Source organism: Motacilla alba, chromosome 11, assembly GCF_015832195.1.
Source record: "Motacilla alba alba isolate MOTALB_02 chromosome 11, Motacilla_alba_V1.0_pri, whole genome shotgun sequence".
NCBI lineage: Eukaryota > Metazoa > Chordata > Aves > Passeriformes > Motacillidae > Motacilla > Motacilla alba.
In genome coordinates, this window is record NC_052026.1 from 10,757,463 (window position 1) to 10,781,850 (window position 24,388).

At 41.5% G+C, this 24,388-nt stretch overlaps 1 long non-coding RNA gene across 1 annotated transcript; it reads left to right on the forward strand.

The window, feature by feature from the left end:
- Positions 1-6,162: 6,162 nt before the first annotated feature.
- On the forward strand, positions 6,163-19,882 carry LOC119705620. The gene is made up of 4 exons (XR_005258278.1): positions 6,163-6,287; positions 8,876-12,467; positions 14,163-14,312; positions 18,243-19,882. It is a non-coding gene; the product is annotated as an uncharacterized LOC119705620 (long non-coding RNA).
- Positions 19,883-24,388: the final 4,506 nt, after the last annotated feature.

Below are 24,388 nucleotides of genomic sequence, written 5' to 3' on the forward strand. Positions count from 1 at the left end.
AGCTGCTGAGTGATCTGCTGGTGTGCCCTGTGGATCTGCCTATGGGAAAGACTGACTTGTTAAACTTTTCCATACCAGGGCACTGAAGCAGGAGGCTGTCAGGAGCTTCCATCTGACCATAACGTGAGACACTCCGATAATGCGTGCAGTACCCATGGTGGAGGCTGGCAATTCAGGGCATCACCTCACCAAACAGTCACTGATACAGGCTTCACTTGAGACTGCAGCCCCTTCCTAATTCATTCTATGGGGAGCATGAAGAGCTTCCTACCCGTAACGGGAGTGAAATCCTGCCTTGCTCCTGCTTGGGCTTTTGCCGTGGTGTTGGGTGAAGGCAGATTTCATCACCGGATGGTGTATCCTGACACGGGCGTGAGAGGGTGTGATGGGGCACAGAAACCAGGAGCAGGGCAGCCACCTGAAAGCTACAGGTGCTGTAGAGAGAGAGAGGCACCTGGGTGGGAGTGAAGACAGGGACAATAATTTCGTCATGCAAATGCTGCCTAAAAAGGGATCCCTTGAGTGGCAACAGGCTTTTAATATGTGAGCTCTAATTTTCTGTCTATATTAGCCCATGCTTGGGTCTGTTTATTTGCACTTTATCATGTGAAACATGGTAGAGAAGGATGGTTTGTTCTCAGTCAGGGCACTTATTGTTACAGTGCAGAATCAGAGTGCAATTGACAATGGATGAGACCTTGTCAGAACTGCTTCTTTCGGAGCAGAAGGGGATATCAGACCAAGCTGCTCAGAGCTTGATCCAGTGGGCCATCCAAACCTCCAGAGATGGGGACTTCACAGCCTCCCGAGGGACCCTGTGCCCTGTCTGGATGGCCCTGGGAATAAGAAGCACATCCTGACAGGGCATGCTGGCTGTGCTGTCTCAGCCAGTGCTAATGCTCTCAGGTCCCTCTGCTTGCTCCCATCTGAGAGTGACCTCTGCTCCATTACTGTCACATAAAGTCAAGTACTGACTGCATGACCATCCTCTTCAGAAAGAGTGTATGACTTCTGAGATTCTCTTCTTTTCCATTTACCCAGAAGAGATTTTCCCAAATTTTCTGAACCAGAAGTAGATGGTCACTCCAAGGCCAGGACTGAAGAGCACCAGCCATCCAGTGACTGCATGATTTGGCATGGCTGATCCCATTGGATCACTTCTTGCCAGGTCCACAGGGTCTTTCCAGCCATGGTGGCATGGCTTTTGTGTCCTGTTTAGTTCTTTCTCTCAGAATTGTTGAGTTTGCCCATCCAAGCTTTCTGTGTTTAATGTTTTTTATAAACTCCCCAGCTCCTAGAGTCATAAGAGAAGCTTAGCTATTAATAAATGTTTTCAGGATTTGGAGGGGTAGAAAAAAGCTTCTGAGTGTGAATTTCAAATGCAAACTTCACAAACAAATATAATGAACTTTTGCATTCATTGAGCTTTAACATCTCCTGGTTTTCTAGGACATCATTTCTGACTTGTGACTGCTGGAGGTTGGCAGCACTGCTGCTGACTCTCTGAGCATTGAGGCTGCATTTATGTCGCTTGGTTTGATACATTCCTGGGAGACTTATTTCTGCTCTCTGTGCTTTTAGCTACAGCCTGGACAAAGCAAGAGAATCTATTTTTTGTTTTATGGTTCTTCTTTCCCCTTACTTTAGCTTCAACCTCTCTCCCTTTTAGGGTTATAATTTGGCTATTATTCTGAAACATACATTCACTGTTGAGTATAATTATTGGTATTAAGCTGTGTCAATCTCTCAATAAGTATATACATATTGACACTGGATGAACTGGGGGGATATTCTGATAGCATGTAAAGAATTACAGGAAAATCAGAACAGGTAATATTTTTGAATCTGCATGCAGTTTGTGAATATTTGCACATGTCTTGTTTTTTTTCTAATTTTTTTTCTGGTGTCACACATATATTGCCTCCTCTTGAAAGTAGAGGAGAAATTTAAAACTTTCTGTGAATTTCAAAACAAAGTTTTTAGTTCTATTGTGAAAGGTCTTGGTTAGAGCAGTTATGGAAAGTAACAGGTGACTGAGGTTGATATCCAAAGTCAGTGATGCCAAAACCAAGGAGATGGTTGTCAGTTTTGTCAGAGGACACAATTTTACTGACTTCTGCTTAAATTTTTCATTTCTGATTAATAGGAAGATATGTACTGATTTGTGGATCATAGCCAAAGACTCTGATGTCTTGTAAATTCTATTCTACTGGTTTTCTAAAAGAGAAAAGACAAGAACTCTTTTCTCCAACCAAGTAAATGTGTGACTGACTATACCAGTAAAAGGATTTTTTGAAGTGTTTTTCTTCACATGCACAGAAATCACTTAAGTATAAGCCACTAAAGAACCACACCTGGGAGATTTAAGGTGATTTGGTTGTTTGTGCTATGTTGGAATTTTTTTGTTTCAGGAGTGTTTGTCTTATAGCTCATGGTTGAAGTGACCCTCTTAAATCTACCATTAAAACTTGAAATGACACAAGCCTGAATCATGCAAGCAAACGGGCATTACCTTGAATTTGTGTGCTTGAGTTTCTTGGCACAGGCAGAACACCCAGAAAATAGTTTCAGTCACTAGAAATGTTCACAAATATTACAAGTGTGTCATTGTAGAGCACAGTCTGAACATGTCTTCTTTCCTACCCAATAGTAGATTCATATTGGAACAGGTCCAGTGCTTTAATGAATTACAAACCTGTAAAATATTTCTTTTTCTCTGCCTGTGGTAGCTGCTCTTTAACCTGGCAGCAAGACTAGGTACAAACTAGTGCTTGAGGCTGACTTGTGGGCAAATAGGCTGTGTGCATGGAAAGAGGGGCTGTGACATGGAGCCAGTCACCGTTCCTTGGCCGCGTACCGAAACACGATGCCAAAGGATGCGGAGCACCCTATGGCTGTGCTTGACACCAAACATGTGTGGAGCTCCTTGCCAGAGCAGGTGGGCAAGAATAGCTCAGCTGGGAGCAGGTGAGAGGGCTCAGGCAGGGAAAGGCATTCCTGGCTTTCCTGGCGTTCCTCCTGCTCTGCGCAGGGAGAGCAGTGCCAAACAACACATGCGCTGTTGGCATCTCCAGTTACTGCTACTTCTGTAAGTCAGGAACCATTCCTCTGAAGCCAATGGCACCTCATTAACATTAAACTGATGTGAATAAGAGGCAACTGGGACATATATGTTTCCATACCTTTATGCCATTGGGTCTGATTATACTTTTGTTCACACTGGTTTGATATTGATACAGCTCCTCTGGCTTTCATGACATGAATCTGTGTTTAACCTGGGTCAGCAAGATCTCAATCAGCCTCATTTACTTCAAAAAATAAGTGCCCAGAGCTGTTGGGAAAGGATGGGTCTGTAAGAGAATAGAAGATGGGAAGTAAAAATAGGAAAGGGATCAAGAAATAGCTCAAGGATGGAGATTCACATTTCTTGTGTTTGCCTACAGTTTGTTGCCTTCGTCAGTGAAAAATGGGAGAGATGAAAGAAGGGAATATTTCTTGAGCTAGAGGTTGTCTTTGGGCTGAGCAAAGCCCTGCGGTAAAAGCATGTTAGTCCTCCCTCCTTTTTCTATTTCAGCTGTTCTTTGTGTTGGGAAAAAAAACAAAACCAAAACACTTCTTTGTTTTTTTCCAATACAAAATAGGAAAGGACTACAAGGAAACAGAGCAGATTATTTTTTCCAGTTTGCCTTAGGGTTTCCTGGAATTTTTGCTACTGTACATTTATTTAAAGTAACCCTATCTGTTTAAATACATGCTGATCTTTGGCTGCTCTGAGATCAGAATCAGCCCCGAAGAATGCCTTTTGCTCGCAGTCATTCTTGTATTGTCAGTCCTTCCTCAGCGCCCCCCGCCACGCTGACCTCCAGGGTATCAGGTGACAGCAGGATAAACTGCAACACATGTGGGCCGGGCAGGCAGCGAGTTATGATCTGAACCAATACAGAAATTGGGTCTCTTGTCAGTCTCCTCAAGGATGACAAAATAATCTGCTTCCAAATGAAGGTAGATGTAAGATAAAATCTGTGCCTGCTATTATATTTTTTTGGCGTTAGCCAAATGCTCTAAGTGTTTTGTGGCTTTGTCACCACCAATTATGAACTAAAATAACATCAAGTGCTGCAGAGTGCCATGATCCAAAACTCCTCTGTCTCTTCGCAGTGACATTGTGAATAAATAAAATCAGCTCCAATGATTCATTAATTCATGTTTAATAAGGCTTTGCAAAGTTATGTCAGACACTTGGAAAGGATGTCTGAAACTAAAAGCTCAATCCCTCAGTGTCTAACCCAGACGAGCTGACTCCTTAATTTTGCTGAAACAATATGTGCAGCGAAGGGTTTGTTGGAGCTCTGGAAAGTTTTCTGTTGTGTGCACTATTTAAAAATTCTGTGCAATTGTCATCATTATCTTCCCAAAATGAAAACAAGTCTTTTATAGTGAAACTTAGGACATTATGCAATAAACTAAAATTTATTGTTTAATTCTCCAACCAAGATTCTGCATAACAAATGGAATAAATTAAAATTTTTTGTTGGCTGTCTCAATTTCACAATAATTGTATTTTTATTTGAGCAATGTGTGTATATCCTGAAAATACTTCAAGAAAAAATAAATTATTCAAATGGAACAGCTTTGCTGTAAATTACGCAACAATTTTTTTCCTTAAATGTAATTTCTATAACATTCGTTTGTTAGAATTGGTAAGATGCTGAAAGCTTTTAAAAAAAGGTAAAATAATTTCCTTTTTATTGTCTAGACTCTATGTAAGTCATTGCTAATTAATACTGCCCTTTCTGGTGGCTTTGCAGCAGGCAAAGCAGGCAAACTCAAACAAACCAATTATAAATGATTTTTCAATGTAAACCTTTAACAGTGTAGCCTAAGGGCTTGCTCAACATAAAAGTACAATTTAGAAAACATAAGTTTTAACTAAGGTCAGGATATATCAGGCCATGATGGATGTACATGTAGAAACATCTGACTGTGGAATGACAACATTTTCTTCAAGACTAAGCAAAGCGTTGGTGGCAGTGATAAGTAAAATGAAAAATAGCCTTGAATGAACCGACCAGAAGGTTTGAGTTTGGAATCTGGGTTTCTAGTTTGGGGTTTTTCTCGAGTGCGTGTTGATTTCGTTTCTTCAGAGTTTTGCAAATCTGACTTCCTGAGACGCTGCAAGCAGTATAGTCTGGGTTTTTGACCTATATTCTACAGCAGGGCCAAGAGAAAGTCAAGCTTTTAAACACCATCTGCTGCCTTGGGTCCCATGTAGAGATCACCCCATTCCTTCTGTTCCCAGCTGCTGGAGCAGAGCCCCTGTGCCGTGGGGGTGCACACACCCTTCCACCTGTGTGTGATGCAGCACTGGCTGCTGTCAGTGACACAGCTCATCTGGCTTTGTTCCTCCAGCCACTGAGTGGAAAATGTCATGGCCTTGTGATGCAAAGCACTGTCCCAGTACATCCCACCACCACAGGTTTAAGCATGTTCACCATTTTGGAAGAAAAAATTTGGGGAGAAATCACGGTTTGAATAGGTGGTGGTTGACGGCACTGTCTTTAAGGCTCTTCATCCTCATTGTCTGTCTTTCAACAGCCTGAGTGAGGCTGGCACAGGCTCGCATCATGTGCTGTATCTAATTTGGTAGAAGCAGTCACATGCCCGTAGTGTGATCTGTATCAGATTTGTACAACTGAGTCATCTGGTATCAATTCTTGTGGAGCAAAGGCTCCATAGCTGCAACCCTCACGTGTTCCCGTGGCTCCTGCTCCTGTCTTGTAATTCATTTACCACAGTTCTGCTCTTGTCCTGCTCCTCTGCCCATTTCCCAACTCACCCAACACCTCTTCCTTAGCTCGGGAATATCTTTTCCCAGACACACGTGCCACCTCGTCCTGGGCTCAGCAGTCCAGGAAGTCACACAGACTTCCTACAAATATAACACAGATATTTGTAAATGATCTCTGAACCTCTGACTCTTTGCTGTTGTCATTGCATCCCTCCTTCTCCTTCAGGAAGATACTTGCTTAACCTCCCTTCACACATGGTGTCTCCACAGCCTCTTGAAAAGAGAACAGAAAACACTGTTTCTTATCAAGCAACTTCCTTCTCTTTCCAGCTGAAAACTTGTCCTGGTCATTAACACACCACCGTCCCCGGCTGCTCCTGGCTCCTCCACCCAGATTAACAAAGGACAGCCAAAGGCATACCCATGGTTTCACAAAATGTGCATGGAAACCATACACTGGAGCTGGGTCACCAGTTTATCAACCAGGCTCTGACTGCAGGTTTGTCATTTTGTTGAAGCAAAAACTGATTTTGTCAATGAAGTAAAGGCTCGTTAATTTTATTTTTAATAAAAACAGTGCCTCCTTCTATATTTAGTAGAATTGCAGCCTTACTAAGCACATAGTGTATGTTCGTAGCTGTTGGCAAAACCCAATGGATGCTACTTGGAAAAACAAGAAATTACTGCTTAGTTGAATTAGAAATATTTATAACATCTGCAATCGTACTTGTTTGTTCTCTCTTCTCATGAGCGAAGTTGTTCCACTGGTGCGGTCTCCCCTCTTTCTTTCTTGTCATCTATAATTATGTTGAAGGGATTAATAATCATGCATTTTATCCAGCGTCTCGGCTTGATGACAGGGCATTGTTTAATGAGAGCAAAATCAGTGTCCTGGCTCTTTGGGAGAGCTAAGGCTGTGCTTGCAGTGGAAATCATTGAAAATAAACATGTGGAAGCCTAAGCGCTCTTTAATAACTCCTTCTGCTTGTTTGGTTAGCAATTTCGATGATTTTGTCCGTTGTGCCTGGCTCTGCTGCTGCACAGGCATGGTTATTTATGGTGCCAGAGGAGGTTATGATCTCCTTATATAAACTACAGCGCAGAGGTAGAATATAGTCAGTTCTGAGTCGTACTGAGTGTTTTAGTTCTGCAGCTCTAGTGCCATCAGATCAAGAAATGGCCATTAGATTGTAACAGAATTTTAGGATACTGTTTAGGATAGCAGCCAACACCCAGAAAAGTTATGGATCTGTTACATAGACAGGCTTTGTGCTGTCTGTAGCTTCTACTTCTACGTAGCTGTTCAGTTTATATTTGCAAATGGCAGGATGATGTTTCAAACTGGCACTGCCCATGTGTTGGAAGCAATTATTGAATTATTTCCTTCTCAGAGGTGCCATGGGTTTAAGCGCAGAGCTTTGGACCATGTGTGCTTGACCTGAAGCAAAGGGTGTAAAAAGGTCTCTGCTGGGTAAGATGCAGCCTGCCTGCAGCACTGCTATCTTTGAGTGTTACAAGCCAGAGAACACGGACAGTTTCCATTGGAGCTCTGAGAAAGTCTAGATCTCATTGCGGCAGAGAGCGCTTGCTCAAAACCCACTTTTCCTGTTCTGTCCCTGACAGGAATCTGGAGAAGCTTGGCTTTGCAGTGTGGGATGGCTGTGGCATTTCCTGTGCCACAGCTCAGCTGGGTCAGGGCAGGGAGGGAGAGTGATAATCCCCAGTGAGCAGCACCTGGCTGGCAGCATCCAGTGCCCACTGGAGGAACAGCACAGGGGACAGAGGTTTCCCACCAGTGAAGTGAAATGTAACTAGAAATTAGGACAGAGCATGGAAGTGCTAGTTACATGTACTCAGACAAATCCTCAGAGACAGATCAGTGCTCAGGGTACTGATGAGTGGAGGTTCAAGGCTGTGGAGCACCAGAAGATACCACAGAATTAGTGCTTCAATGCCCAGAGCTTTGTCTCATGGCTGTGGAACAGTGATATGCTGCTCTCAAATTTTTGGGGAACAGTGATATGCTGCTCTCAAATTTTTGGGGAACTTGGACTCCAGTCATAACTCTGACAGAGAATACACCTGCTGTGAACCTTCCATTGGCTGGTGTTCTCTCCTGTAAATGCATTGAGGAAGGACATTGCACGAGTGTTCCAGATCTTATTAACAAGGGAAGCAGTTTTCCTTCAGACTTTCCTCAGATGCTCGTCACATCACCAGGCAGCCTGGAATGCATTCTGTCTTCTTGCTTTATATGAGTGATTCAGATTTTTGCATAATATATTTAATTTGTAACTTATGTATATAGCAATTTGGGTGATGTTTGAGTGGGATGTTTCCTTTTCTTGTTACTGCTAGTGCTTTAAATGATGAAAACTCATTCTTTCTCAAGGGAAGTACATGGGGAAGGGTAGCCAAGGACTCAGGCTGTGGGTGGTGGGATGGCAGGGACCAGCAGTTAATTCAACAAAACCATATATTAATGTGGAACACAAGAGAGGGATTTCTTTACTCTTCTGTATCCACTTTATTTTTCAACGACAGAAGCCATCTATGAAAACAAGGGTTAGCTTAGGTTAGCTCCTCATTCTTGCACACACATTCACACATTTACACCCCCACAGAAGCACAGTGGTGCCTGAAGTCCACAAAGCCCAAAAACAGCAGGAGGCTGGAGCCAAAACCCAACCTTCACGTTCGGCAGTGCTGTCCCCATTGTGCGATAGGAGGTCATTACATCAGCAGACTTACAGCCTGCCAATACCAGCCCAAATCTCCTCAGGCCCTGCTGTCCTGACAGCCTCTTGTCTTCCCTCTACTTGGCCATCAGCACTGACCTAGTACCTTAACCCCACTTTTCTCCTGGTCCCCATCAGTGGTACTTGCACAACATCTGCTCTGAGACGCCTCAAGAGAAAATACCCTGCAAATTTCCGTGTGGTTTGCAGAATGAATTCCCTGGTGACCTTCTCATTAATAGTTTTCCCTGCCAAATGCTGTTTGCTTTTACTTTCAGAACAGTATGCATTAATGATTAGTTCCTCTACTTGGACATTATTTACATAAAGTGTTGCTCTCATCTCACAGGCAGTACAGCTCCACAATGACACTGGGCAAGACCAGGATCAATGACCAGTGAAAGTAAATGGCAGACAACAGTTGTCTCTGCAGGATGCATTCACGGAGAGCTGGGAATTTCCATACCCTCCTGGCTGCCCTGCCTGAGATGATAAGTGCTTGAATATTTCACGGCAAAAAAGTCCTGGGAAAAGCAGAACTATTTTTTTGTGATAAAGGCTGGCTGCACATTTTGGGAAGATGAGTTTGTCAGGGATGTTGCTGCACTCAGGCTGAACCTGTGGGAAGTGTGCCTGTTCCTAATAAATGTTGTGTGTATTTATGTGGCAGTCATTGTGCTTTGCAAGGAGGGAGTCACAGAAATAATTAGTTAAGAGCGTGAGGTTTTTGGCACAGATTCCCTTTCTCAAGTAGCTGTGATGTTCATATATAAGAAAAATTGATTTGGCATCTAGACAGGATTTCAGCACGCTCATGGTTATGGAAATCAGCTATGGGCATGGAAGAAATCTGTATATTGATTCATAAACTGACTTGATGACTTGTTCATGTTTTAATGTTTTCATGGACTTTTACCCAAGATAAAATTGTCAGTAAGTACCACTTGACTGTGCTACAGCACCATCTAAAATGGTGGGAAGAATGCAGGAAATAAAAGCAATTTCCTATTAGGCAGAAGACTTTATTTTCTGTGCTAATTAATTTTTTCCTTAAAGATGAGCATTCTTTGTCATTGCCCTTGCTATTGAGTTAGAGTATGCATGTAAATGACACCCAGTAAAAAATGGTTTCCAGTGATGGGCCCCCAGTTTCATGGACAATTTATTTTGCGAGAGCTCAGGAAAGCCAGTCCTCCTCCTGCTCACACCAGGCTGCGTCCATGCTGCTAGAGCTTCCACAGCTGTGTGTAGGTAATAGAATGAGAATCACTTCACTTTGGTATTGTGCAGTAGGACAAAAGCCAGTATGGCTTGCTGAGTCTGTTTTTCTCTCCCTAGCTGGCGAGGGGTGTGTTTAGTCAGCATCAGCACCAACCCAAGACTGCCTTGCAGAAAACACCTACTAAGAGACTGACTCCTCAGGAACATGTTTCTCTGCAGGTTTAAATCTTAATCCCTGAATTATACCTCTGCCTGCCTCATGGTTTCCTTTGGAGACCTTCCAGCATTGACCAATCCTGACCCCATTTGACTTAAGCTATGTGGGCTCGAAATGGAGGCAGGATGGCTGCTGGCCATGATTGAGAGGAATGGAAAATGGAAGCTGTGTCATGTGCAACATCATCCAAGATCCAGTGTGATAACAATGTGTGACCAAATTCTGATCTCACTTGTAGCAGTGAGCTTCCATTCTGACTTCAGAAGGAATCAATGGGTGTAATGTGAGTCACAACACACACACTGTGCCACAGCAGAGCAGAATTTTTTCAATAAATACTGTCTCTTTTGTCAAGACAGAAAAAAACCTCTGGAGACCTATACTATATCAAACTGCAAAATTCAGGAAAGAGGCCCCACAGTAACAACATTTTTGAAGGTGAAGGTTATTCCTTGCAGACTAAATCTTTCCTTACGACAGTTGGCTGCTCATTTTCAGAAAATTTCTGCAAGTTAGTGATTAGTATGATTAGTGATTAGTATGTAAGATTAAAAGATCTCTGGGGCCTTGTTTGACACTACTGTGTTTGGACATCACCTTACATACTAAAAGCACCCATGGAGAAATCAGGGAGATGTCTCATGGTGTCTCAAGGTGGGCTGCTAGAGGCAGAGATATTTTCATACCCTCAGGAAGAGAAAAAAGGCCATTTTGTCATTTGGTAGTTGGCTTCTTGCTGATTATTAAACAGTCTGCCAAATCTGTGGTTAACGAGTGATTTAAATGTACTTTGAAGGCAGCTTTTGTTTCCTTCAGTTGCTATTCTAAGAAAGAGCCCTTAAAATTAATTGACTGACAAACTGTATAATTGATGCTGCCTTCGTAGCCTGCACTGGCCAAAACTGATGGGAGCCCTGGCATCTTGGTCAAGGCTGCTCTAAACCCTTCTGAGAACCTCTGCTTGCCCTCTCTTTATGCTCTTGGGTAGGAGAGGGCATGTTTAGTTTTCTGCTTACCCTTTTGTACTTGTTCATTTGCTAGGTGCATAAAGGAGAGGAGGTCATTTGTGCACTTGGGATAAAGAGGTATTATGAATTCTAAAGTGTTTGCTTTATTGGGAAAAGCACAGTGAGAAGGAGAGCTCAGGAACCTAATGTGTGAATTTTTAATGAATGCCGTGCCATGTGTTTGTGCAGGTTTTTTGTTTTGTTTTTTTTTTTTTTTTTCTACCTGTAGCAGCTTTATTCATTTGGGAGAGTACTGTGTACAAGATATTCTTTAGTAGTGTGCTGGCTGCTGTTTAGTTTTAATAAATTAAATCCTTTATATCAATGTAATATTCTTTAGACAAGCACTTCCAAGACAGATTAGAAATGAACTTAAGGGGATTAAAAGCTTCTCTTGCTAAAAACAATGTTTCAGATGGGAAATCCACTTATTTATGTCACTTTCAGTGGACTACATTTGGCTTTAATATGTTGCTACTGCTAAAGAAAGCAGTGCTTTGCCCATGACTGCAGCCTTTCTGCTCTGCTTTACATACACAGCAATGTTTATTTTCTTCCATACAGTAAGTCACTTTGGGAAAGATTGATGGCTTCCCATAAAATTGCGAGAAACCATTTTCTTCTTATTTAGAGAAAACAAAAGATTTAATGAATCTGGCATTTTAAATAGCATCAGTCTCTTTGTAAAATAGGAAATTATGGGAATGGAAGGTATGAGCAGAGAGAAAAATCTGCTCTGATTTTCCCTTGCTGTATTATAGCAGGCTGAAAACATGAATTGGAAGGTTGTCACTATCTGAGAAATCCTGGACACGTTGGGAGCAGCCTGGTTTAGCTGGTGTTAGCTCTGGTCTCTGCAGCAAACTGAGGGTGAGGTGCCAGATTGCAGGCTCTTTCCTCTAGCTCATATCAGGTTCTCTATTTTTATATCAAAACTTGCCCTAATACATGGTTCAGTGTTGTGCCAACCCCAATGATGGGTCTATGGTACCAACCTGAAATATCTTGATTTGAAATATAAAATATATAAGAATACAATATGTAACACATAATAATGTACAATATAATAACATATCTGTGTGTGTGTATGAATCAGTATCTGCTGGGTTTGATGTGCCACCACTCTGCAGGTGCTGCTGTAGAAGGAGATGCTGCCTGTCCATGCCCCAACACCTGACTCCTGCTCCACTGAAGACGTTTAGCCAGCAGAAGCTGTGTGCTTTGGTGAGCCCAGCAAAGCTGCAGCAGAGCCTCTCTCCAGAGCCTTGTCCTGCTGGATATCTGGCCATGCTCAGATGGCTGTGAACATTAGCAGGAAGCCCTGCAGTCCTAGGCTCTGGTAGGAGCTTTGCAGTAATCACCAGCCAAGGCACACAATACTGACCTGGAAAAAGCTGGCTGCTGCCCAATGCTCTCACACTGGAGTTTAAGCAGGGCGGGAACCATCTCTGTGGAATACATGAGGAGGCTCTCCTGTGGGATGAACCAGGACAAAAGTAAATATTCTGTGTATTTGCACAATTTTAAGACCACGTTTAGGCCCCATAAGAGACAATCCAGCACTCAAACTTCCCTAGCATCCATGTCTGGCAATCTGAACTGTCAGTTCTTCTCCCAGTCTACAAAAAGAAAGTTTTTGGAGTTTGGTCCTCACAGCTGAATGCAATAGGGACAAATAAAGTATTAGGACATAACTGATCTCCCAAAAGGGTGAAAGAAGAATGAATTCCTCCTGAGCCTCCTTACAAAGCTGCCAGGAAGGGAAGGAGACTGGGGAGCCTTTGAGGACAGTCTGGTTTTGCCTTTTCTTAAGTGAGTTAGAAGTCTTTGGTCTACAGTGAGGACAGAAGAAATGATCATAGGAAAATGAAAACTGGAAGAAATATGTGAAATTAATGTTTTAATTGGAACAAGGCCTTTCAGTCTATTTATTCTTGCCATTTGCATGTGAGACCATGAAACTACAGTGCTTAGTCTTACATGTCAGCTCCAAGAGCTCAGCTATGGTTTGCAGGTCTGTTATTATTCAATTGCAGTGCAGATAGCTTGGGCAGAGGGAGAGGTTCCACCCCACAGCACATAAAGTTTGTCTTGGTAACTGTGGCTCTGACACAGTGCTGGATTTTGTTATTTTAGGCACACCTCCCCCCCATCATTACTTTAAAAAGTTTCACAATTATTTCTATTCCATCATGTTTCATTGCACAGTAAAGTATTATTTATTTAAATGGTTTTCAAAGTAACTTATTTCCTGGTACCTGGTTAAAACAAGATCATTTCCCTTAATGCTTTCAAGCCATTGAAACTCCAGGACCTGTGTCCATTTTGGTCACTCTTCAATCACTAGTCAGTGCCCTCTTTCCACAGCCACAAGCTGACATTCAGATTGAATTGTAGTGCATCTGATCGAGCAAGGGATATGTTTTGAAGGCAAAGCTCAAAGATTGAGTTGTGTGACTCCACTGGTATTGAAAAGGGCCCTAAAGTGAGGCTGTGTATTTACCTTGTATTCTTGGGATTGAAGGAGAATAGGCTGGTAAGCAGAAATTAAACAACCATCTTTATTTTTCATTATTTTCTTCTGTTTTGTTTTCTGAAGTTAGATTTCACTCCTTTCCCCCAAACCACATTTTTTGCTAATCCTAGTATTTATCAGGTATCTAAATCCTTATATATCATACATGACAACAAATTCCGACTGAAATTTCACCACTAGTTTTAGAGTGGAGAGGACAGAATGATTTTCTGCACAATAATGATGGTTTCTTTAGTCACTGTAGCCACTATGTGTGCACTGGTCATAACACCTGAGGATAAAATTTATATACATTGTCACATGGTTTATCTGAAAAAAAAATATATTGTTCAAGAAAAAAGTATATAATGAGGATCAGGGATAGAATTTCACTGAGAAATGTGGTGTAAAAATGCTTCTCATTTTAAATTAAGCTTTCAATGGCAAGTGCTTGGCTTTCAGCAACTCCTCTGAAACCCTTTTAATTGAAGTTCCATGAAAATCTGGGGAGTTCAGCTCAAGTTCAGCTCCCAAAACCATCCTGATTTCATTAAAGATCTGATCTTTCTTTATTTGCCAATAAAATATATATGTAAACGTGTGTGAGTGTGTATAAATCAGTATCTGCTAGATAACTGTTGTTTTGTGTTGTTTTGGGTTTTTTTCTTCCCCAAAGGAACAGTTTCCCTTTTCTTTATGAAGAATGAACTCTGCTCTGTGCATGCAATGGGAGTTGGAATGAACGATCCGTGGGAGATACTTCCCACTCCCCCTGCCCCAGGATGGGATTTGGAGCACACAACACCCTTATTGCTTCCCTCTCCTGGTTTGTATTCTGCACTGGTTGTGCCAAGCTCACCATCATCCCCCCGTGGTCTGGGTAAGGACAAGGGAGGCTCAGGATGGTTTCCTTGGTGCAATGGGAACACCATGGTCAGCAAAAACTGGGGACTGAGCTTGCCTTGGTCAGGATTAGGTAGTGCCATGTTATTTCCATGTCACTATTTTCTGTCTTCTAAGGCCCAAGAAAGGTCTTGATAATTCTGGCTCAGGGCTCATGTCTGGACAGGGATTTCACCATTTTGGGATTTTGGCTAGTCTTTCAGCTGCAGTGGCTGGATATGCCTGTAACAGTAGCAGGGGGCTGAGGCTACATTTACCATGGCATATTATCTCTTTGCTAAACCAGTAAAACAGTGAGATGTCATTAAAAATTATATCCATGTATCAGAGGTTTTCAGCTTTGCTGTGGGGTCCTTTCAAAGCTGTGAGGTTGGAGAGATTCATTTTGCCCCTTCTGGGCAGAAAACAGCGTTCCCATTTCCTTCCATGTCAACTCTGTTATGTAGATTCCCTTGGGACTGAGAGGAAGGGTCCCTGGGAATTGCTGGTGTTCCTGCTTTTATTTTGTGTGAGACTCCAGATGAAAATGTGTTGAAAACAGTGTAAATCCTGAGTTCCCCAAGGCAGAGAGTTGTGATATACTCAAACCCTATGTCAGTCCACTGTGTAGCAGCATGCCAGGCACTCTTCCATTAGATATCACTTGGGTACCCATTTCTCAGTTTCATCCCACTCCTGGAGAAATAATTGCTGTCAGGTCTCTTTTATTTTAATCAATTATTTTATTCTGTTACTATTGCAACTGCTGCCTGTTCCACAAGGCTTCTCACAAGTTCTGCATGCTGCTATCTGCAGTTTCAGTGAATCAGATCCCAGTGTTTCTGATCAGGGTCCAGCTGGAACTACACATCTTTTGTTCATGTATTTAATATACTCAAAATGCACTAAATGACAGTTTATAATATCATTATCAACAGTTAAAGACATTATAACTTCAAGAAATGAAAAGAAAGTGCAGCCATATGTGGAAATGCTTTATTTTGTGCACTTTTAACCCTCACAATAGTTCAGCTGCAAAAATGGGGATAGCAATGAGAAGCAGGGAGAAAGAAAATCGTATGTCTGCAAAATCATTTTTCAGCTTTCTGTCCACTGCTGTCATGAAAGAGCACTGAGCATTTGGATGGTAAATAACAACCAAGAACTAATTTATTTTTCTTCATAAAATTATTTCTAGAATTGGATTCAAATGTGTTCCTTATTACACGGTTTGATAATTCAGTGATGCTTTCCCCCCATAACATACGAGCTGATTTAAACCTTCACTCCAAACAGCCTCGGGCTTATTAAGAACAGTGTGGACTGAGTATGGATTAGGTTTAAAAGTAATAAAAAAGTAGACCTGTTGGTTAGGTGAAAAATTCACTATCAGATTCCTGAGTGCAGCTTTCTTTTCATGTGCAAACTGCATTAAATGAGGCATTTAATTCAACAAATCCATAGTTCTGATCCACCAGAAATAGAGACTGGGTTAGTTCAATTTGTAACAAACGATCTCCATATGATCAAAGTCCTGAGAGCTGATTCCAACATACTGCTTAAATTAGTCTAACACCGAAGTGTTTGGCTCTGGGACAATATTTGGAATGTCTTACCAGAAGAAAAATTCCTCTGCACACATGGTTCCAATATCTGGGAATGCCAACCTTGCTTTTTAATGGGCTGACAGGGAGCCTCCGTGCTAACTTTCTGACTCCAAAAAGTTCTTGTGCTGTCACCCGCAAACCAGCTTGGATAATTTTTCCTTGGCTTCCTTATTAAAGCCTGAATGAAGGGATTGTGTGGCTTTCTTAATGTCACTTGGTCTGCTTGCCATAAATTCAAGCACTCATGATGAAAGCTCCACTTATATTTTGCTGGGAAATGGAATCAAGGAGAATGCACCCTCGTTCACAATAAATAACTGAAGTTGAGTTATTAAGTGTATTTCATATACCGGTGCCTTATTACATCAGCAGTTTAGATAATGGCTTCTTAAAAATATTCCTCTGCTGAAATGTATGACGAGTGAGTTGCACAGAGGATCCCAATGCATGGAACCAAACCAGCAGGCCAGAGCAATAACTTAGGACTGTATTAACAAATATCAAATATTTACATTTTTACATGCTGCTGTCTGTTTTGATTAAGCAACCATAGCAATAACAGCAGTCAGCAGCGAGGGCTGTATTTGCTTGGTTCCTGCCAGGGAATTCTCAGCTGGGATTGTTTGTTTGCGTTGTGCAGTGAAGACTCGAGCTGTTTACACTGCAGCTCCAGTTTTAGAGAGTGCTAATTATGCTCTACTGCGGAACCCCTCTCCTTCTCAGAGCCTGCTCTTCTGCAAAAATACTTTACACTGGTCTCAAGGAAAGCAATCTGACTCACGGCAGGCAACAAAGGGTGCCCCAGTGCCTTATAACTTTTTCTTTTAATGTGGTGAGTGTCGCTAAATGGAAGTTCATGCCTTTAGCCTTGCTTGCTTTTTCTTTTCTTTATTTAAATAAAAAAATGCATTTAAAGAATAGACAACAGTTTCAAAGTCCTTGGCTGAATTTCTTCTCACAATTTTACTCCTTTTAATGGAACTTCTTACTGTGAAATGGGCTGATGTAATTCAGCTGGAGGGGTGTGTAGCATCTATCTCTCCACATACACGAAGCATGCATATCATTCTTTACCTTTCCCCCTATTATTATATGTGCAGTGGGATGTAACAAATTGACACTCACCCAGGAACAGGCAGAGCTGACAGTGAGTAAATGCCCTGATTAGCATAGCATTGTTATAACTTTTCAGTTCCTTCCTGATTAGCTAAAATATGTGTAGCACGGCTATGACACTATTTTTAAATCTGTGCTAAGCATTGCTAGATACTTTATGGGTGAAGGAGGCAGGATGAAGGATGAAAGGCTGGCACTCAGAAATTTAGCAAAACCAACTCTGTTACCATGTTTTCATGGTGACTATACTGAACAGGTGGCTAAGTGAGCCAATTAAACAGACTTTAGGAACAAATTATGATAGTAATTCATTGTCTGGGATCATTGAAATGCACTGTGTGGAATCTGTTCCCCAGAGCAGCCTGAATAATGAAAATCTATTTTTGTAAAATTTCATTGTTTCCCTACCAACATGAAAAAGACCTCACACTTTTTTTTTTTTTTTAAACCTTTGGGGTCAATGGAGGGGAAAGGATAGAGGACTTTTTCCAGAATTTTTTAAAAACAGGGTGTGACTCAATTAAGAACTCCATATTATTAACACGTAAGAGCATCTTTCAAAGAAAACAAGGGTTTGCTAATGAAATATTTTAATTGTTTCAGAAAAATTTTTTTTTATTATGACTTGAAAACCTTCAATAGTTTCATAAACAAGCAAAAGCTCAAAGACCTTCTGACATAAATATTTTGATCAAAAAGTGTCTGGCAAAGGCCAGTAAAAGGGTGAAACATGAGAGGTACCAATTATAAACCTTTTAGCTTCAGTGTGGAGTGCTCCAGAGATGTAGGGGCTTCACTCTAGTTTTGGGGGATGACTGTACAAGGGTGTGGAGGACAATGCTCCAAACCATCTGCGTGAGCTGAGTCAGCCCTCTCAGCATCAGCTCTTTCCCCTCACAGGCAAAGCTTTAAAGTTAACACAGGCCCTGACAGCTTTGGGGCTGTAAGTATTAGTCTCCAGTACTCCAGATCATCTCTTCTTCATGGTCTGGCTCAGTGGTACTCTGGCACTGATTAAAAAATGTGCCAAAGACTGACAGACAACACTATAAATGTGTATATTCAAACTATATTACGTATATATGTATAAATATATAATATTTATATAAAGAGGAGGGCAATAGTAAATTTCTGCTTTTTTTTCTTTTGAGGTCTGAGGGTTCTCTGGAATGATCTCAAGCCATTGTACAGCTACAGCTCTGAGTGGCCACATAGGGCTGCATTTGAACCCCTGACCCAGGAACAAAATAAATTACGTGTGGACTGAGGTATGGATATGGTGAGTGACAGAAGAATAGCACTCAAAATGGTGTTCAAGAGATTCTGTATTCATTTAAGTAGTGTAACTGTTTAGCCAATTTATTCATTTGACAAGTTCCTTTCTAACCATCCTAATTCACCATTTAGCCTAAGATGGCCTTCATTAGTTTATTAGATATTCATCGGAAGAGATTTTAGCATAAATACAGTTCCAGAGAGGATTACCACCCAGGGAATCTATTCTTTTAACCTACTTATTCTGCTATCAAGTATTTGTTGAAAAGGACTCGTATTTACTTAGTCTCTTAATGAAGTCTAGAAAAGCTTTTCTGCAAAGGGAATATTGTTTTGTCAAAATTAGCTTACTTAAATAGCTTTCAAAGCAGTCTGAGAACAAAGATTTCAAAGCCACAGCTCCAGCCTAATATTTACTTTTTACACTGTACAGTAGTTTAGACTTGCCAGAAAAAGTGCACTTGTGCTTTTTTGTTTTGTTTTGTTTAAATTTCTCTGCTTCTAGTTGTGAGATATATATGTCATTTCTAGGGGTATGGAACTAATTGAGGAATATGTCCTGCCCTTGTTGAGGTGAACAGGGCAGATAAATAAAAACTCCATTGGACATAAATCTCCTCCACCAACATCAAAGAAACAGGATCCTGCTAAGTGTATTTGTATAATGCAGTAATTTATGCAAAAAGCAGCTTTTGTCAGCAATGCAACAAAGCAGCTTTGATAAATGTCCCCTAATTTATTGTCATGTATCTCAAATCAAAGTAAAACATTTACAGCCTGCATACTGAAGGAACCCAGGCCCAGGGTACTTAAAGGGTTTCTCTCCCTTTCCATCTCCCCCCCCTTTTTAAAAAAAAAAAAAAGTACAAAAAGTCAAGTTGGGCAAAAGGTTAAAAAGGATCTGTTTTGAATGCTAAGTACTTTATACAAATTATGGGCAAAAATAATAATGAATCCACTTAAAGAATGACAGAAAAGCCTGTACAAATTCAGATTAAAAAATCCTCTTAGCTTTTCTCTTATGGGTGGTGTCTGACAAATCATAATGGGGATGCTGTAATTGTGCTTTACAAGGACAATTCCAGTTTCTCACGTTTCAAAGGAATAAAATGGTGCCTGCAGACACTGGCTGCTCTTCTCTCTCCGTCTCGCCTATGGATTCTCCTGAGCAGCCATCTTTCAGATGCATGGCATATTTTGGAAATCAGCTCAAGTGAAATTTTGGGGAGAACCTTTATTATTGACTTCAGATAGGAAAATCACACCCTGGTAGAGGACGAGGCCAACAGTGCTAGCAGGTCTGTTCCCACCAAAGGTCTGATGGTACTTGCATGGTGCAGAAACATTTTGAATTTTCTCTCTACTTCTTGAGAGAATTATTAGATTGGCTAGTTTGATAAATTCAGGCAGACTGCTTGGTCTTTCAATGCACAACAGTTGTACGAAGGACTATTTATATACATACATATATATATATGTATGTAAATGTCTATGTCTATGTCTATGTCTATGTCTATGTCTATGTCTATGTCTATGTCTATGTCTATGTAAAAATATATATATTTTGAATGGGTATGGCACTGGTACAGGGTGCCCAGAGAAGCTGTGGCTGCCCCATCCCTGGAAGTGTTCAAGGTCAGGTTGGATGGGGCTTTGAGCAACCTGAAATAGTGGAAGGTGTCCATGGCAGGGGGTTTGGGACTAGGTGATCTTTAAGGTTCCTTCCAAGCCAGGCCATTCGGTGATTTTGTGGCTCTTTGGGCTGGACGTGATCTGTTGATGGCATTGGCAGCACGTCCTGGCACGGGTGAGCACCCGGGAGTTGCTGTCCCCACAGCCAGCAGCTCACCCTGTCACCCTCTGTGTGCCTCCAGCCACATGCTCTGCCTCCATCTCAGCACTGAGGTCTACAGGGCCCCTCTGAGGAGATGGGAAGAGAAAAATCAGTGTCAAGCATGCTCTTCGTCCTGCAGAGCTGCTGCTGGGGTTGCAGGGGCTGGACCAGGGAAGGGCTGAAATCAGCTGGCTGGAGGGACACCATCCCATGCCTATCAATCAGATGGTGAAGGAAAACTACATGCGCTTTTCACTCACCCACAATGTCTTTCAGTTAAAAAGACCAAATGTGATATGACTCCTCCTCAAGTCCCTTTGATATTTAGGGAGTGATAAATTAAGTTTTGTTTCAGCTGAGATCTAGCACGGCTCCACATGTCAGTTTGCTTCAGAAGTAGGCAGCTTTTCTATGCTTTTGAGTTAGAAAGCTCTGTTTATAATAAAACAAACATACAGCTCCAGGAGTATAATATCCTTTGAGTGGAGTGGTTTCAAAGAGTTTTACAACCCATCTGGAAGACTGACTCTAACTATTAGGCCTGTTCTTTGAGAAAATGCCTTATTCACACAGATAGTAGTATGATTCTGGCATTGCAAGCCAGAGGAATGAAATTTGTAAAGCCAGGCCTGCTGCACCATAAAACAGAGACACGGAGTTCACTGAGAAAGTGAAAAGGAACAGTTGTTAAAAAACCTCCAAGTTTAATTTTCTTTGTGTAAAATCTTTATCTGCTGGGAATGAGTCTGCCTCTCCCAGCACCAGCTCGCCTCTTGGAAGAGCATAAGTCATCTGTACTACTGAGCAATTAATTCTAATTTCTTATGCATGTCTCTCTTTGTTGCTGTTGCCATTAACACATATTAAGATTGTAAGTTAAATATACAATGATTTAAGTTAATATCCTAATTGCTAGGTGTATAATTAAAACTTTGTACAAGTATTTTGCAGGTACAGCCAATGAAATGAGAGGTTTTATGTCAAAAGTGTCTTTGTCAAAAAGTAGCTTACCAGAGTTGGCCATATAAGTGCACCATTCCTCAAGGAACTGTGTCCAGGAACAAGGTTTTTAAAAAAAGAACAAGCTCTTCTTCCAAAACACGCAGTTTAACCCCATGGAAGAGTCCATCATCATCACAGGGTCAAACAGAATGAGGCACAAGGGTGCCAGGACCAAAGCTACAGCTCAGGTGGGTGTATGATGTATATAAACATGTATGTGTGTACAGTAAATCCTGTCTCTCTAGGCACATTTATGCAGATAGACAGACACACTTCATATATGTTATGCTGAGACCCAGCACCTGATTTATCACTACCTGGCAATTTACCTGGTCTCCTCACACTCCTCACCATCCCTGGTGTAACTAAAGCTGCTCAGCTCATGCCCCATACCTGCACAACCTTCAGTCCCCAGTGAGCTCTGCGTAGGAGACCTGATGGGGTTCTTAGGTTAGAGCATCTGACCAGGATGCATGTAAATTAGTGAGGTCAAAGAAAAACCCTTAAATTAAATTTAAAATTCCAGTTCAAAATTAAAGAGACATGGTCAGCAGAACTCTTCAGCAGGTATTTAATTTAAAAATACATTATCCTACATATACTGGTGGACTGCTCAGGTGCTGGTGTGCTCCCCTAACATGGAAGCAAATGGTGGCAAGTGTTTGTTGTTCTGCACCAAAGGGGTCTTACACCCTCTTGTCAATGTATGTTGCCTCTTGCTTTCAAAATGTGCTTTTTTCCTTGCTTGTTACAGCAATAAACTTTTCATTTCTGGGCAGGGCACCTGGTGGCTGCACTTGTGTCTCACTGTGCCTGAGCCCTCAGCCGTGGCCATGTCCTGCCCTGAGCGCTGCAAACCTGTTGGGTTCTGCTCCTTTGTGCTTCATCCTCAGGAAGGGGTGGTGCTGGGGTGCCACCAGAAGCTTCTATGGTTTGAATTTTGAATGGCAAAAGGAGTCTAACACGGACCTTGTGAAAGCAGAAGTCTCCCTTTAATAGACTATATCCTTAACTTTTGAGTTAACAAAATCAAGAACCCTTCCCCATCCTGTGCTTCCTTTTCACACTGATAAAATCTTTCCAGACCCAGACCAATGAGCAACCAGTCACACTCTCCTTCTCCTTAGTACACCAAGAAAAAGGCAAATTACAATTTTTACATTACTTCCTAGCATTACAGTGAGTAATGTAAAAACACAGTGAGGGGTGTTTTGCACAGTTAAATTAGCAGCAAATCTTGAAATACAAATCTATGTATTCACCAGGTGTGAGGCAGGTTATCCACTCAGCAGGAAAAGCCTCCCCAAGGTGGGCTGTGCAGTGCTGGCACAGTGTGCAGGGACACCTGGGTGACAGAAGGGACATGGGTGCCATGGGCAGGCAGCTGCCTGGGCCCTGCCTGCAGCACCCATGGCCTGGGCAGAGCCACTTTAATTAATGTCAGTGCTTTGTATTGACTGGAGTTTGGGAAGAAATTTTATGCCAATACTTTCAAAGCAGAGACAGCTGTGAGTAGCTGTTAAATAGACACAAACTAGAGCTCAGTCCAAAATATGCATGTTCAACATAGTGCCTCAGATATAAGTTGTGCTACAAGACCACAAAAATGAAGAAACAAAAACATATTAATTATTTGAAATAGAAACACTCTCTTTTTAAGGCAGGCACCCTTTTTACATGTCTTGAGTATCCAATTGATTTTTTTAAATCTCTGAAGTCCCTTTATCTCAGTGCACTTATTTTATGAGAGCTACATTTTGACACATGGTTCTGGTTTATCATGTAATGCTTCAATAAGTAAATGCAAATTATTACTAATGATATTTTTAATTTGAAACATGACTTGGCCAAAATTAAACTTTTCAAGCAAATAAATTAAAAGAGGTTTTTTTGGTCTTATTTCACAGATTAGTTTCAGTGTCTGACACACAAATTTCAAAGAAGTTCTCATTTAATGTGAGTAGGACAAACAAAAAAAATCCAACAAAATCAACACCCCCCATACACCCCCAATCTTGAATGTGTCATTAAAACCACATGGATTTTAAATTCTTCTTCTTATACAGAAAATTGCATTAACGGATTTTGACCCCAAGACTAAGCCAAGTTACATGTGTTACAGGCCCAGCATCTCTGCTCTGATCCACAGGGCTGCTCCTGCATACTTAATAAATGCAGCCTACTGATGTAATAGCATCCTGCATATGTCTCATATTAAGGGTATTTTCCTAATAGTAATAGCATTATAAACCTGCCTACTTTGCTATTGAGTTACCCTATTTAGGATAATTTGCACAGAAAGACTATGCCTGAGCATGTGAACAAGCATATCATTTTATAACACTTAACATAAAACTTAACACTTATCAAAATCAAAGCAAGCTGCCAGTTTGTTTCTAGAACCAGTATTTTTCCATTAAAAAAAAATCAGTTGTGTTCCTTGAATAATTTATTATCTGCATTTTTGTTTTATTTTCCACATGGAATTGATGAAGAAAAAGTACTTTTTTTTTCTAAAGAAAGTTGGGAAGACTGAAAATTCACACATGGAAAACAAATGAGCATCGGGAACCACTCCTCATAGCTAATGGCTACTTGGTATGTCGCCAGAATTCATATGGATCCTTAAAATCAAGTAAATTATGCCCGCAGTGATAGCTCCCTTTGCTGGAGTCCCACAACAACCACCAAATGGTGGAGCGAAGCTGAACTGCCAAGTTTCATTTTTCACCTCCCGATTCCTTTCAATTAAGTAGATTTGTTTGCTGCAGAAGGGCCTATGCATATTTTATGGTCCCAGCCCCTCTCTCAGGTGCGCTCGCAGCCGCCGTGCCCGGGCACGCACGTCCTCCCGCAGCCCCTCTACCACTCCACTCCACTCCACTCCACTCCACTCCACTCCACTCCACTCCACTCCACTCCCACTCCCGTCCTGCCTGCACTGGGCAGCAGCTCCTGGAGGCACAGCTGATGCCTGCCACGGTGCCAAGGCAAAAATCAGAAAGGAATGGCAGCAGTGAGAGCACTCAGACGTGTGCATCTTCTTTAAAGAGCCCACTAAATGAAAATGGAGAGAATGGCAGTTTTGTATAAAAAAGATGAGTTACTCTCCTGCTCTGTTCTTGTGATAAGAGATCACACAGTTTAAATGCCTTATTGAACTCAAGGTTAAGGAACCCGCCACTC